General features: G+C 46.9%; 1 non-coding gene across 1 annotated transcript; it reads left to right on the top strand.

The window, feature by feature from the left end:
• Positions 1 to 12,709: 12,709 nt before the first annotated feature.
• LOC130030798 (U6 spliceosomal RNA) lies at positions 12,710 to 12,816 on the top strand. The gene has a single exon (XR_008793482.1). It is a non-coding gene; the product is annotated as a U6 spliceosomal RNA (small nuclear RNA).
• The last annotated feature ends 789 nt before the right edge of the window (positions 12,817 to 13,605 follow it).

Raw genomic sequence — 13,605 nt, 5'->3', positions numbered from 1 at the left:
CACCCAATTCTCCTCCAGCCAAACGGAAATAAAGCAGCTCACCTGGTTTGTAGGTGCAAACCCAGACCTGCTGCCTTGGCTGTGGCTCTGTCCATCATGCCCCTGCATTCTTGAAAACGAGCAGAGAGAATTGCACCCAGAGCTAAGCAGCACAGGAAGGTCTGACAAACTTGAATCACAGACCACCTGGTCCTCCATTCAGATCTACCCAGTACAAAACTCTGACCTTTGAGTATATTTTTAATTTAAGGGACTTGGAGCGGTGTGTGTGTGTGTGTGTGTGTGTGTGTGTGTGTGTGTGTGTGTGTGTGTGTGTTTGGATCACACCTGGCTGTGCTAAGGCCAGTAACTCAGTAGCAAAACTTGAAAGCAGAATAGAAGCTGAAAACAGGGGCTGGAGCGATAGCACAGGGGGTAGGGTGTTTGCCTTGCATGCAGCCGACCCGGGTTCGATTCCTCCATTCCTCTTGAAGGAATCTACCAGCAAGCTACTGAGAGTATTCCGCCCGCATAGGAGAGCCGGGAAAGCTATCTGTGGCATATTCGATATGCCAAAAACAGTAACAACAAGTCTCACAATGGAAATGTTACTGGTGCCCACTCAAAAAATCAATAATGAGAGGACAGTGCTACAGTGCTACATTGCCACTGACCTGAGTTTGATTTTCAGCATCCCATATGATCCCCTGAGCACTACCAGGAATAATTTCTGAGTGCAGAGCTGGGATTAACCCCTGCACATCGCTGGGTGTGACCCCAAACAAACAAATAAACAAAAAAGAAGGTGAAACTTGTATCAGTGACACTGAGAACATGGGTCATGGTATTATCAGTAAAGAAAAGAAAAATGAGGGGCTGACTGTGTTTTGATTCCTGGCATCCCATATGGTTCTGCAAGCACTGGCAGGAGTGATCCCTGAGTGCAGAGCCAGGGATTAGCCCTGAGCATTGCTGGGTGTGCGCCTCCCCACAAAGAGCACTGTCCTCGAGAGAGCACTGTCCTCCCGTTGTTTATTGATTTGCTTGAGCGGCCCAGTAACGTCTTCGTCTCCATTGTGAGACTTTGTTGTTACTGTGTTTGGCATATCAAATACGTCACGGGGAGCTTGCCAGGCTTTGCCGTGTGGGCAAGATACTCTCGGTAGTTTGTCGGGCTCTCCCAGAGGGGGCGGAAGAATCGAACTCAGGTCGGCTAAGTTGGCTGCGTGCAAGGCAAATGTCCTACTGCTGTGCTATTGCTCCAGCCCACAAAAAGTGGGGGGGGGGGGGGGGGAAAGGAAAGGAAATAATTAAAATGTGAAAAACAAATGAAGAGAGCCTAAGACATTTATGAAATAACATCAAGAGGAGCAGCCTCTTCATCATACCACCAAAAAGAAAAGAAAAGAGGGAATGAAGAATTTCTGGTGGAAGAAGTAATACCATAGAATTTCCCCAACCCGAACCCCAACCTGAAAAGGGTGACAAGGATATGCATTCAGGAATGACAGAGTTCCAACTAAAATAGACTCAAGCAAAAGAACATTAAAACACCTTGTAAGAGTGATAGCATAGAGGTAGGGCGTCTGCCTTGCGTGCAGCTGGCCCGCTGAGCCGGGTTCGATTCGGGTTCGATTCCTCTGCCTCTCTTGGAGAGCCTGGCAAGCTACCGAGAGTATCTCGCCTGCACGGCAAAGTCTGGCAAGCTCCCCGTGACATATTCAATATGTCAAACACAGTAACAACAAATCTCACCATTAAAATCGATGAACAACTGGGAGGACAGTCCTACAGTGCTACAGTGTAAGCAAAATGACAAGAACCAAGGAGACAGATAATTTCTAAAATCATCCAGAGAAAGGCAAAGACTCGTGTTTAAGGGAACCCCCTGTAGGCTACATTAGATCTCTCAAGTGAAACCCTGCAAGTAAGAAGGGAATGTCAAAGTGTTTTCAAAGTACTCAAGAAAAGAATCTCTAGGCCAGAATCCACTGTACTCTAGGCTGTCACTCAGATTGGAGGGAGTGATAAAACCATGCACAGATAAACCGTACCTGAAGTCTCTCAATGCCCCTAAACCAACTCTACAATTAATGACGATGATTCCCTATGAAAAGAAGGGAGACTCCAGTAGGAAGCAGAACAATACCAAAAATAATTCCTAAAATGGGGAAAGAGAGGAGGTAAAGAACAGATGGAACAGTAGAAGTGTGTGTTACAAAAGAGAATATAGGAGAGATTGTCTGCCACAGGGGCAGAGGGAGGGGTGGAATGGGGGGATACTGGGGTTCTTGGTGGTAGAAGATGTGCCCTGGTGGAGGGTTGGTGTCTGATCATTGTATGACTGAAACTCAAACAGGGAAGCTTTGTAACTGTATCTCACAGTGATTCAATAATAAAAAAAGAAAAGAATTAAAATTCTGAATAAAAAAAGTAATGTGAAGTTCATGCCAAATCCAATCAGCTTAATCAATGGCTGAATAAATAGCAGTACCCCTACATTAAAAAAAAAAAAAAGAAGTTTGGGGCTGGAGCGATAGCACAGCGAGTAAGGCATTTGCCTTGCACGCAGCCAACATGGCCGACACAGGTTCGATTCCCAGCATCCCATATGGTTCCCCCCCCCCCCAGCGGAGCACCGCCAGGAGCAATTCCTGAGTGCATGAGCCAGGAGTAGCCCCTGAGCATCGCCGGGTGTGACCCAAAAAGCAAAAAAAAAAAAAAAAAAGAAGTGAGTGTTGCATGTTGCAAATATGGAAAGAGTAATAATCTCAGAACATCTGTTGTAGACTGCAGAGTAACCTCAAAACAAAAATATATAAAAGGAAGCAGCAAGGGAGGCACATAAAGGTCGATCACTACTAGGCCTAGTGAAACAGAAAGTAAAAGCCCAAGAAACATGCAGGCAGAGATTGGGGTGGGGAAGGGGTTTTGCTGGTAACGTGTATTAGGAGCAAATCCTGGACTTTAAACCAGCCCACAGGCATGAAGGCCTCAAGACACAGGATGCATCTCATTCCATACCTTTTTGGGTGGGTGAGATCAAAATGATTAGATTAATTAGAGCAACTAGTTTATCTGGTGCTCCACCCTTTTACTCCCACCATATCAATATGTATTCTGAATTTTTTTTTTCCTTTTTAGGTCACGCGGCCATACACAGGGGTTACTCCTTGATCTGCACTCAGGAATTACTCCTGGCGGTGCTCAGGGGACCATATGGGATGCTGGGAATCGAACCCGGGTCATTCACCTGCAAGGCAAACGGCCTGCCCGCTGTGCTATAGCTCCAGTCCCACTGAATCATTTTTAAGCAACAAGAAAGAAAGGAAGAAATGCCAAGCTCAGTTTTGGGGTTCTGATGCCTGACTGAGAGCCTGGACTGAACCCTGGGCTGGTGGCCTCCTCCAGAGGGCAGCAGATCTTCTGGTAGTGGGGTTGGAGTCTTTAGTCATAATTTCAGTAGTTATTATTATTATTATTATTATTATTATTAATTATCGTGAAGATGATCTCATTTCTTACTTATTTAATTTGAACCTATAATGTTCTTGGAGCTGAAGTGCTAGCTCAGGAGGTAAGGATGCATTAAATTTATATTGGCTGTGATCACGGTTCAAATTCCTGAAACCACCTCTGGTTCCCTGAACACCACCAGGGGTCACTCCTGAGCACAGATTAAGAATAGCCCCTGACACTGGTGGAGGGATGGGTATTTGATCATTGTATAATCGAAACCCAAGCACAAAAATTTGTAAGTCTACAACTGTACCTCATGGTGTTTCACTAATAAAAATTAAAAAAAATAGATAATGAGTAAAAAACTAAAAGTAAAAAGCTAAAAAGTAAAAGGTAAAAGCTATTTTTTTTTAAAAAAAAAAAGAATAGCCCCTGAGTAGCTCCCCCCCCCTGAAAAAAAATCCCCCCCAAAGGACAAAAACAGGGGGCCAGAGAGCTAGTATAGCGGATAGGGCTCTTGCTTTGCATGAGACTGACCTGGTTCAGTCCTTGGCACCCATACCCTGGAGGAGTGAGCCCTGAGCACAGTACCAGCACAAGCCCTGAACACTGCCGGTGTGGCTCCCTGCATCCCCCTGCCAACGCCCCCCCCCAAAAAAAAAAGGAAGAAAAGGAGAGAAGAAAAAAAATAAATACGGAATCTTCTAGATATCTACTGGTGATTCATATAACTTTATTTAATTACTAGGACTCACTCAAGACTTCTGAACCCCTCTACTGGATTGCCCGGATGCATTTTTCCTATATCATTTCAATAACTTTGATTGCTTTATCACCTATTAAGTCAGGGTTGTTACCTGGTATGCCTCAATATTTTTATTTTACTTTACTTTATTCATTTATTTGGTTTTTGGGCCACACTCAATGATACTCAGGGATTACTCCTGGCTCTGCACTCAGAAATTACTCCTGGCAGTGCTCAAGAGACCATATGGGATGCTGGGGATCAATCCCTGATCAGCTGCGTGCAAGGCAAGCACCCTACCATTGTGCTAGCTCTTCAGCTCTAACATTTTTCTTTAAAAAATTATTAAAGCACTGTGAATCAAAAAATAATTCATAATTGGGTCTCAGGCATAAAATGTCCCAATACCAATCCCATTACCAATGTCAATTTCCCTCTATCAATGCCCTCAGTTTCCCTCCGCCCTCATCAATATTTTTCTTTGTAAAGATTATGTCTGAGTCAGAGAATGCAGAGGCTAAGAAGGTGCTTTGCCTTGCGTGTGGCCCACCTAGGTATCAACCTGCTAACACATGTGGATTTCCAGCACTTCCAGAAATGCTCCCTGAGCACTGCAGGATAGGACCCCCAAACACAACAAACCAAAAAAGAAATTTCAATGTCAACCTATTTTCTTTAAAATTTTTTTTGGGGGTGCAGAAGTTATAGTATAGCAAGTAGGGTGCTCTTTTTGCACACAGCTGAGCTGGGTTTGATCCCCTGCATCTCATTTGTTCCCCCAAGCCAGATAGGAGTGACACATGAGTGCAGAGCTGGGAGTAAGCCCTGAGCACTGCTGTGTGGGCCCCCACCCCCCAATTTATTGTTGTTGTTGTTATTGGGGTTGGAGAGTTAGTACAGCAGTCGAGGCACTTGCCTGGCATGCAGCTATCCTGTCCAATCCCCAGCACCCCACACGGTCCCCTGAGCCCTCTAGGAGTGATCCCTGGCTGTAGAGTCAGGAGTAGGCTCAGAGCACTGTCGTTGTAGCTCAAAAACCAATAAATAAAACTAGAATTTTTTTAATGAAGTCATGAAATTTACATACAAGTGGTACTACATGGAAAATATCATGCTAAGCGAAATGAGCCAGAAAGAGAGGGATAGACATAGAAAGATTGCATTCATTTGGGTAACATAAAGTAACAAAATAAGAGACTAACACCCAAGAATAGCTGTGATAAATACCAGGAGATTCACTCCATGGCTTCGAGGCCAGCCGCACATTCTAGGGGTAAAGGCAGCTCAGATGCAGAAGGGAGCACCAAATAAAGGGTGCTGGGAAGATCCGCTCAGGATGGGAGATGCATGCTGAAAATAGACTCTAGATTGAACATGATTGCCACCCAATGCCTCCTCTGCAAACCACAGCATCAAAAAGGAGAGAATGAAGGGGAGTGTCCTGCCACAGAGGCAGGGTGGGATGGGGGATCGGGGAGGTGGGAGGGATACTGGGATTGGTAGGGGTGGAGAATGGGCACTGGTGGTGGGATGGGTACTCGATCAGTGTATAACTAAAACCCAAGCACAAAAACTTTTAAGTCTACAACTGTATCCAATGGTGTTTCACTAATAAAAAAACCCCCTAGAATTTGTTTTCTTTTTTGGGGTCATACATAGCAATGTGTCCGCACACATGAAGGTACTGACAGAGGAACAAAGGCAAGTGGGTCCCGGGACTGAGATCTCCAAGCCTACTCGGATCGGGGCTGAGCATCCTACACCCAGATCCTCCAAATTCCAGTAGGCAGGGGTTACACCCACCAACTGGCCCCCTGGCGCCGTGTAATCCCATCAATGGCCAAGACTCAGAGACTATAAAACCCAGCTCCCCGAACCGTGTGGCCGCATTTGCGGCCGCACAATATCTTATTATTTCATTCCTACTTTGGACAAATTGGCAGGTTACCCAGTGTAACCTGCCCACATGGCAGAGTCTGGCAAACTCCCCGTGGCATATCTAATATGCCAAATACCAGTAACAATGATGGGTCTCATTTTCCTAACTCTGAAAAACCTTGAATATGCACTTTTTTTAAAAATCTCAGGGCTAGGACGAAGGAGACGTTACTGGGGCCTGCTCCAGGCAATCGACGACGACCCAGCAATGCTCAGGGGTTACTCCTGTCTCTGCACTCAGGAATTACTCCTGGCGGTGCTCAGGGGACCATATGGGATTCTGGGAATTGAACCCAGGTCAGCTGCATGCAAGGCAAAAACCCTACCAGCTGTACTATTGCTCCAGCCCCCAAATTAGAATTTAAAAAAAAAAATGAAATCAGGAGCTACACACAGACACATTTCCCCAGCCCACGTTTTTTCCCCTGCAAAGGCTGAACAGTCCAGAATCCAGGCACCAGCAGATTCATGACTGGTGGGTCACCTGTGTGGTCATAGGTGGTATCTTCTCACTGAGTCCTCACATGCAGAAGGGGTGGATTTTCCCTGGGTCCTTCTCATTAGAGCCTGTCTCATGATCTTGGAGGGGCTCTGTCCCCAAATATCATTATATTGGGTATCTTTCTCAACATGGGATTCTGGGAACCCTGCCTGTGAGTCTCTGGTCACGGTCACGGTCCTCCCGTTGTTCATCGATTTGCTCGAACAGGCCCAGTAACGTCTCCATCATGAGACTCGTTGTTACTGTGTTTGGCATATCGAATACGTCATGGGTAGCTTGCCAGGCTCTGCCGTGCGGGCGAGATACTCTCGGTAGCTTGCCGGGCTCTCCAAGAGGGGCGGAGGAATCGAACTCGGGTCTGCCATGTTGGCCGCTTGTAAGGCAAACGCCCTACCGCTGTGCTATTGCTCCAGCCCGTAAGTCTCTGATGAATGTTTATTAGTTACAGCATGTTTAGATTAGATTTTGCTTAGTGTGTGCTTTTCCTACTTGGACAACTATCAAAGATGTCTCTTTGACTCCAACTTTATTTTTAGCATTTATTGCGGTATAGGGGGTAGGTTAAACTCAGGCTTCAAGAATATGCTCCAAGCCACTGCACTATCTCTTGGCCTCTGCAAAAATAATTTTATTTGTTTTTCATAACCACCAGAAGTAATAAGAACTATATTCCCTCATAGAAGAGGTAAAGGAAGTTTGTTAAAAAAAATTTTGTTTTTTTTTTTTTTTTGGCCCACAGCCAGAGATGCTCAGGGGTTGCTCCTGGCTCTGCACTCAGGGATCACTTCTGGTGGTGCTTGGGGATCATATGGGATGCTGGGGATCGAACCCAGGTCGGCCGTGAACAAGGCGCTGTGTTATCTCTCCTGCCCTGAGGTAAAGAAGGTTTACAAGGTGACTAATTGCAGAAAGATAATCCAGTCAGAAAGAGGTGGGCCTGAGGTTAGACTCCATAACCTCTCTCCCCATGGGACTTGCTCTATTTTACTCTGTTGCACTGATGCCAGCTAGGTTCCTTGTCATGCTCAGACACAGGCTGGCTGATTTCATGATAAGCTGGAAATAGTAAATAATAGATGAATATCTTTTCAATGCAAATTCCTGTAGCTCCATTGCTTTAACTAAAAGAATTAGATAATGAAACTCTAGGGGGGGTTGGAGTGATCGTACAGCGGGTAGGGTGTTTGCCTTGCACGCGGCTGACCTGGGTTCAATCCCTCGCATCCCATATGGTCCCCCAAGCACCGCTAGGAGTAATTCCTGAGTGCAGAGCCAGAAGTAACCCCCGAGCATCACTGGATGAGATTCAAAAAGCAAAAAATAAGCGCGCGCGCACACACACACACACACACACACACACACAGTCCCAATAAGACTCTAGGCATAAGGTAGGAAGTTGAGTGAATTGGCAGTTTAGAAGGGATTAATTCAGGAATACCTTTTGAAAAGTAATATGAACATTTTTTTTTCTATTCAGCTAACACCTGCAAGGATCAGTTGTTTAGGTGAGACTATTTTGTATTTGTTTTTGGATCAAACCCAGCATTGTTCAGGAATTGGCGCTGGCTCTGAGAGCATATGGGGTCCTGAGGATCAAATCCGGCTTGTGCAAATACCCTACCCACTGTATGTTGCTCCAGCCCCATAAGTGAGGCTATTTTAATAGCAGAAAAGAAGCAGGAGCAGCAGAGTCCGGGGGATGTGGCTCCGTGGCAGTCATGAGGTCATGAGTTCAACCCCTGGAGTCCCCCCACATGCTAGAAGTGACCCCATGGTGCTCTCAACACCACAAGTGTGTGGTCACTGGCAGGTACCATTACTAAATGTTGGAGCTTTGGACATCACAACAAAGAAAAGGGAATTGGGTGGGGAAGAAGCAGAAACATTGTCAAAATTTCTAGTCAAGAGGGCAGATACATTAAAAATATAATCACTGGGGCTTCCCAAACAATGCTCTAGAGACCAGAGAGCTTCTGGTGGTTCAGTGTGAGGGCTGGGGGTGCAGTGAGGCATTTGCCCTTCAGAGTCTCCCCGATGGCGCTTGGGGACCCTCCAACACTGCAATGGGGAGCCCCGCTCGAGAGAACATGTGGTTCTGAGAATAAAACAGGGTCAGCCGCATGCAGTCATGTGACTTAACCCCTGTGCTGGCTCCCCAGTCCCCAGTGATACATTTTAAGTGGCAGGGAAAAGGAAGATGCTGGGGGGCAGGGGGAATCAGAGGAAAGAAAAGATACATAAAAGGAGAAGGAATAGTGAAGTGGAAAAGGCGAGAACAGCATGTTCATCCACCTTCATAAATTAGGAATAACATTTATCCTCTTATTTGCAAATAGAGTTAATCATTTTGCTCATTACTGTGTCTTACTCTTTTTTATTTATTTATTTTTTTGCTTTTTGGGTCACACCCAGCGATGCTCAGGGGTTACTCCTGGTTCATGCACTCAGGAATCACTCTTGGCGGTGCTCGGGGGACCATATGGGATGCTGGGAATCGAACCTGTGTTGGCCATGTTAGCTGTGTGCAAGGCAAACGCCCTACCCGCTGTGCTATCGCTCCAGCCCCTGTCTTACTCATTTTAAGGGTTGACTAAACAAGATGTTTGTGTGTGTGTGTGTGTGTGTGTGTGTGCACGCGCGCGTGCGCTTCAATTTCCTGGCCATCTGCATAATTTTTGTAATGAAAAAAATTTTTTTTGTTTTTGGGTCACACCCAGGAGTGCTCTGCGCTCAGGGATCACTCCTGGTAGGGCTCAGGGGACCATATGAGGTTCCAGAGATAGGACACGGGACAACTGTGTGCAAGGCAAGTGCCCTATCTGCTATACTATCACTCTGGCTCTGTAAGAAAATTCCAAACAGACCCTTGACTTTTGAAAATGATCAGTTATAAGCTAACTTCAGACATTTCAAATCATTTGTCATTTACAGACAAAAATGTTGATTTCTGGTATTATATTTGTTAATTCTCTAACGTCTATTTGATCCTTTTTATTTATTTGGGGTGTGGGTCACAGCTGATTGTGCTCAGGGCTTACTCCTCACTCTGAGCTTACACTCTTGGTGGGTTCAAGGGACCATATGGGGTGCCAGGAATTGAAACCTGGGTGGGCCACTTTCAAGGCAAGCACCTTTCCTGCCCCACAAGGCAGGTCTTCGAGGTCAGTGTCTTTTTCTGACTATGGCCCTTCTACCTTTATTCTTTCCTGTGCCTCCCCTTACTCTACTGGCTGACCCCCTGCCTCATACAATGGTCCCCCTTGTGTTATTTTTACTGGTGGCCTTCTTGGAATATTCTGGGGGCCTTGGAATATACTGTGAGGTAGGGGTGTGGCAGATGGCCCCTGGTTGAGAAGTGCTGCTCTAAACCTCTGTGTCCCTCCTTTGGCCCCTGCCTCGGACTTTCCCCCCTGGGTCTCTCACACAGTGCTCAGTGGGGTCCTGGGATGACTCCTGGTGACATCTAAATTGGTAGCTTGGGACCAGCAGTGCTGGGAGCCACAAGGGCCAATCCAGGGGTGCTTGGGAGCTCATGCGGCATCAGAAACTAAAGCCAGGGCTCCTGCACGCAAAGCAAGCCCTCCATGTCAACCATCTCCTTGGCCTTGTCTTAGACTTTTTTTTTTTCCATAGGGAGAAACAGATAGCTGGAGTTGTTTTGAGTTGAGATTATTTTGTTGTCAGAAGTATCAGATAATGAGCATAAAATGTTTATCTCTGGACTGGAGCTATAGTTCCAGGGTAGGGTGATTGCCTTGCACATGGCTGACCTGAGTTCGATCCTCGGCATCCCATATGGTCCCCCGAGCACCGCCAGGAGTAATTCCTGAGTACAGTCAGGAGTAACCCCTGTGCAACGCCAGGTGTGACCCAAAAAAGAAAAAAAATGTTTACCTCTGTATCTCCAGTAGCTTCTGCTCCAGCATGTTGGGGGATAAGGAATTTAAATCTCAGTTAATCAGAGAGTTGGGTGAACTCTGTCTGGCCTTGTCTACTAAAGGGACTAAAGCCAGGGCTCCAGGTCCAGGCAAAAGGGGGAAACATTTAGGGCCAGAGAGACAGCACAGCCTGTTATGCTCTTGCCTTGTATGTGCCTGACCTGGGTTTGATCTCCGGAATCCCATATGGTCCCCTGAGCCCAGAGCCAGGAGTAATCCCTGAGCATCGCTGGGAATGCATTCCCCCCACCCCCAGCCTGCAAACCCTAAAGTAAGGTGAGTGGAACATCTGTGTTTAATTCTGTCATCAATAAGTGGGAGCTGTCCTTCCTTATCCTGTGGTCGATGACATGTGTGAGGTTCTCTGTCTTGTCCCTAGGGCAGGGGAGAAGAAGGAAGAGTGAGTCTTTAAAAAAAGTTACTTTTTTTTTTTTTTTGCTTTTTGGGTCACACCCAGCGATGCACAGGGGTTACTCCTGGCTCTGCACTCAGGAATTACCCCTGGCAGTGTTCAGGGGACCATATGGGTTGCTGGGAATTGAACCCGGGTCAGCCACGTGCATGGCAAATGCCCTCCCCGCTGTGCTATCTCTCCAGCCTCAATGTTGCTGTCTCTGAGGGGGGAGTCCCACCCAGCCATGCTCAGGGTTGGCTCCTGGTTCTGTGCTCAGGGATCACTTCTAGCAGGGCTTGGGGAGCCATCTGCGGTGGGGGAGGACTGAGCCTGGGTGGGCTGCATGCAAGGCTAATGCCCTACCCACTCTTCTGTCACTCTCGCACCATTTTTATTTCCCTCTTCCCTTCGATGCTGTTGGTGTTGCCGTGATTAGGTGTTGGCTCTGCCAGGTGGTGATGCCCACACACCCAGAAGGTGGTACTGGAACCACAAACGGGGGAGCCTCTCGGCAGAGAGATGACGCTGGAGATCAGCTTGAGGCTGATCCTACCGCAGGGCCTTTGCTCTACCATTGGGCGATGTCCTGAGGCCTGGATTAGTCTTATCCAAGTCATGCAGGAAAGTGCTCAGGCTTACTCTTGGCTCTGTGCTCAGGGTTCACTCCTGTAGTGAGCAGAGGACCATATGGAGTGATGGGGATGGACTAGGGTCAGCTCTGTGCTAAGCAAGTGCCTACCCACTGTGCTATCTCTCCAGTTCCTACACCTGCCTTTTATTATTTGTTTCTGATTCCTGGTGGTGCTCAGCACTTACTCGTGGCTCTGCTCTCAGGGATCACTCCTGGCAGGGGGACCACATGGGATGCGGGGGATCGAACCTGGGCCAGCCATGTGGAAGGCTAATGCTTGACCTGCTGTACTATTTCTCTGGCCTCCTATGCGGACTTTTAAATAATGAATTTCGTTGTCTCCTCCTCAGCGTGGCTTAATTCTCCCCACAGGGGGCTGGGGTGCAGCTTGGCTTTCTGCCTCTGGTACCTGCAGCATGCTGTTAGAGTGAATGCATACAAAGGCCTCTCAAATCTACTCGTGTGGTGAGAAATTTTCAGAGAGTATAAACTAGTTAAATAGCTGGCGATTTAATATGAAGACAAGTGTGATAAAAATAATGTCTATCCTTGCTAAGTGAAATGAGTCAGAAAGAGATGGCTAGAATGACTGCACTTATTTGTGGAATATAAAATAACATAATGTCAGACTGACACCCAAGGACAGTAGAGACAGGGCTAGGAATATTGCCCCATACCTGGAAACCTGCCTCATGAGCTGGGGGAGAAGGCAGCTGGGATAGAGAAGGGATCACTAAGTCAAGGATGGTTGGAGGGATTGGTCCGGATGGGAGATGTGTGCTGAAAGTAGATAAAGGATCAATCGTGATGGCCTCTCAGTATCTGTATTGCAAACCATAATGCCCAAAAGTAGAAAGACAGTATGGGGGAAATTGTCTGTCATAGAGGCAGTGGGCGGACTGGGAAGGGGGGACGGATACTGGGGATATTGGTGGTGGAAAATGTGCACTGCTGGAGGGATGGGTATTCGATCATTGTATGACTGAAACTCAAACATGAAAGCTTTGTAACTGCTGTATCTCACGGTGATTCAATACCAAAAAAATAATGTCTATCCTAAAGCTTTAGGGCATTGTTTCATAACTAAAGACACATGTAAACTCGCACTCTTAAGAGCAGCAAAGTGCTCGCTTCGGCAGCATATATACTAAAATTGGAACTATACAGAGAAGATTAGCATGGCCCCTGTGCAAGGATGACATGGAAATTCATGAAGCGTTCCATAGTTTTCTGTACCTGGAGTGATAGCACAGCGGGTAGGGCGTTTGCCTTGCACGCAGCCAACATGGCCGACCCGAGTTCGATTCCTCCGCCCCTCTCGGAGAGCCCGGCAAGCTACCGAGAGTATTCGATATGCCAGACACAGTAACAACAAAGTCTCCAATGGAGACGTTACTGGGCCCGCTCGAGCAAATCGACGATCAACGGGAGGGCCTTCACTAATAAAAATAAAAAAAAAAACTTACCTCTTATCACAGCAGAAAAGAGCAGCAAATTAATCTGTAATACCAGCTGTCATTTTACTGCAACTTTTAATTTTCTTCCTTCTCAACTCTACATTATTACTATTATTATTATTATTATTATTAGTAGTAGTAGTAGTAGCAGCAGTAGAGAGATGAGACAGCAGTGCAGGTGCTTCTCCCAGTCCCGTGGTGGTCCCTGGTTCTTCCTGGTGGTCCGAGGGGGAACCATGTGGGGCTGGAGATTGATACAAAGTCAACGGGGTGCAAGGCAAGCACTGTAACCCCTGCACCATCTCTCTGACCCCACTTGTTCTATTTTTTGGGAGATGGGCTGGCCGTAACTGGGGTGTTCAGAACTTTACTCCTGGTTCTGTGCTCCAGGGTCACTCCTGGTGGTGCTCAGGGGACTGTATGCAATGCCAAGAATAGAACCTGGCTCAGCAGCATGCAAGGCAGTCCCTTAGCCTCTGCACTCTCTCCAGCCTCCACTTTTTTTTATCTTTTTGGGTCACACCTGGTGATGCACAGGGGTTACTCCTGGCTTTGTACTCAG

The sequence above is a fragment of the Sorex fumeus genome, unplaced genomic scaffold (genome assembly GCF_029834395.1).
Source record: "Sorex fumeus unplaced genomic scaffold, SorFum_2.1 ptg000044l, whole genome shotgun sequence".
In the NCBI taxonomy this organism is placed as follows: Eukaryota; Metazoa; Chordata; class Mammalia; order Eulipotyphla; family Soricidae; genus Sorex; species Sorex fumeus.
The sequence above is the reverse complement of the archived record's forward strand: the minus strand, read 5'-3'. Positions and strand labels throughout refer to the sequence as shown.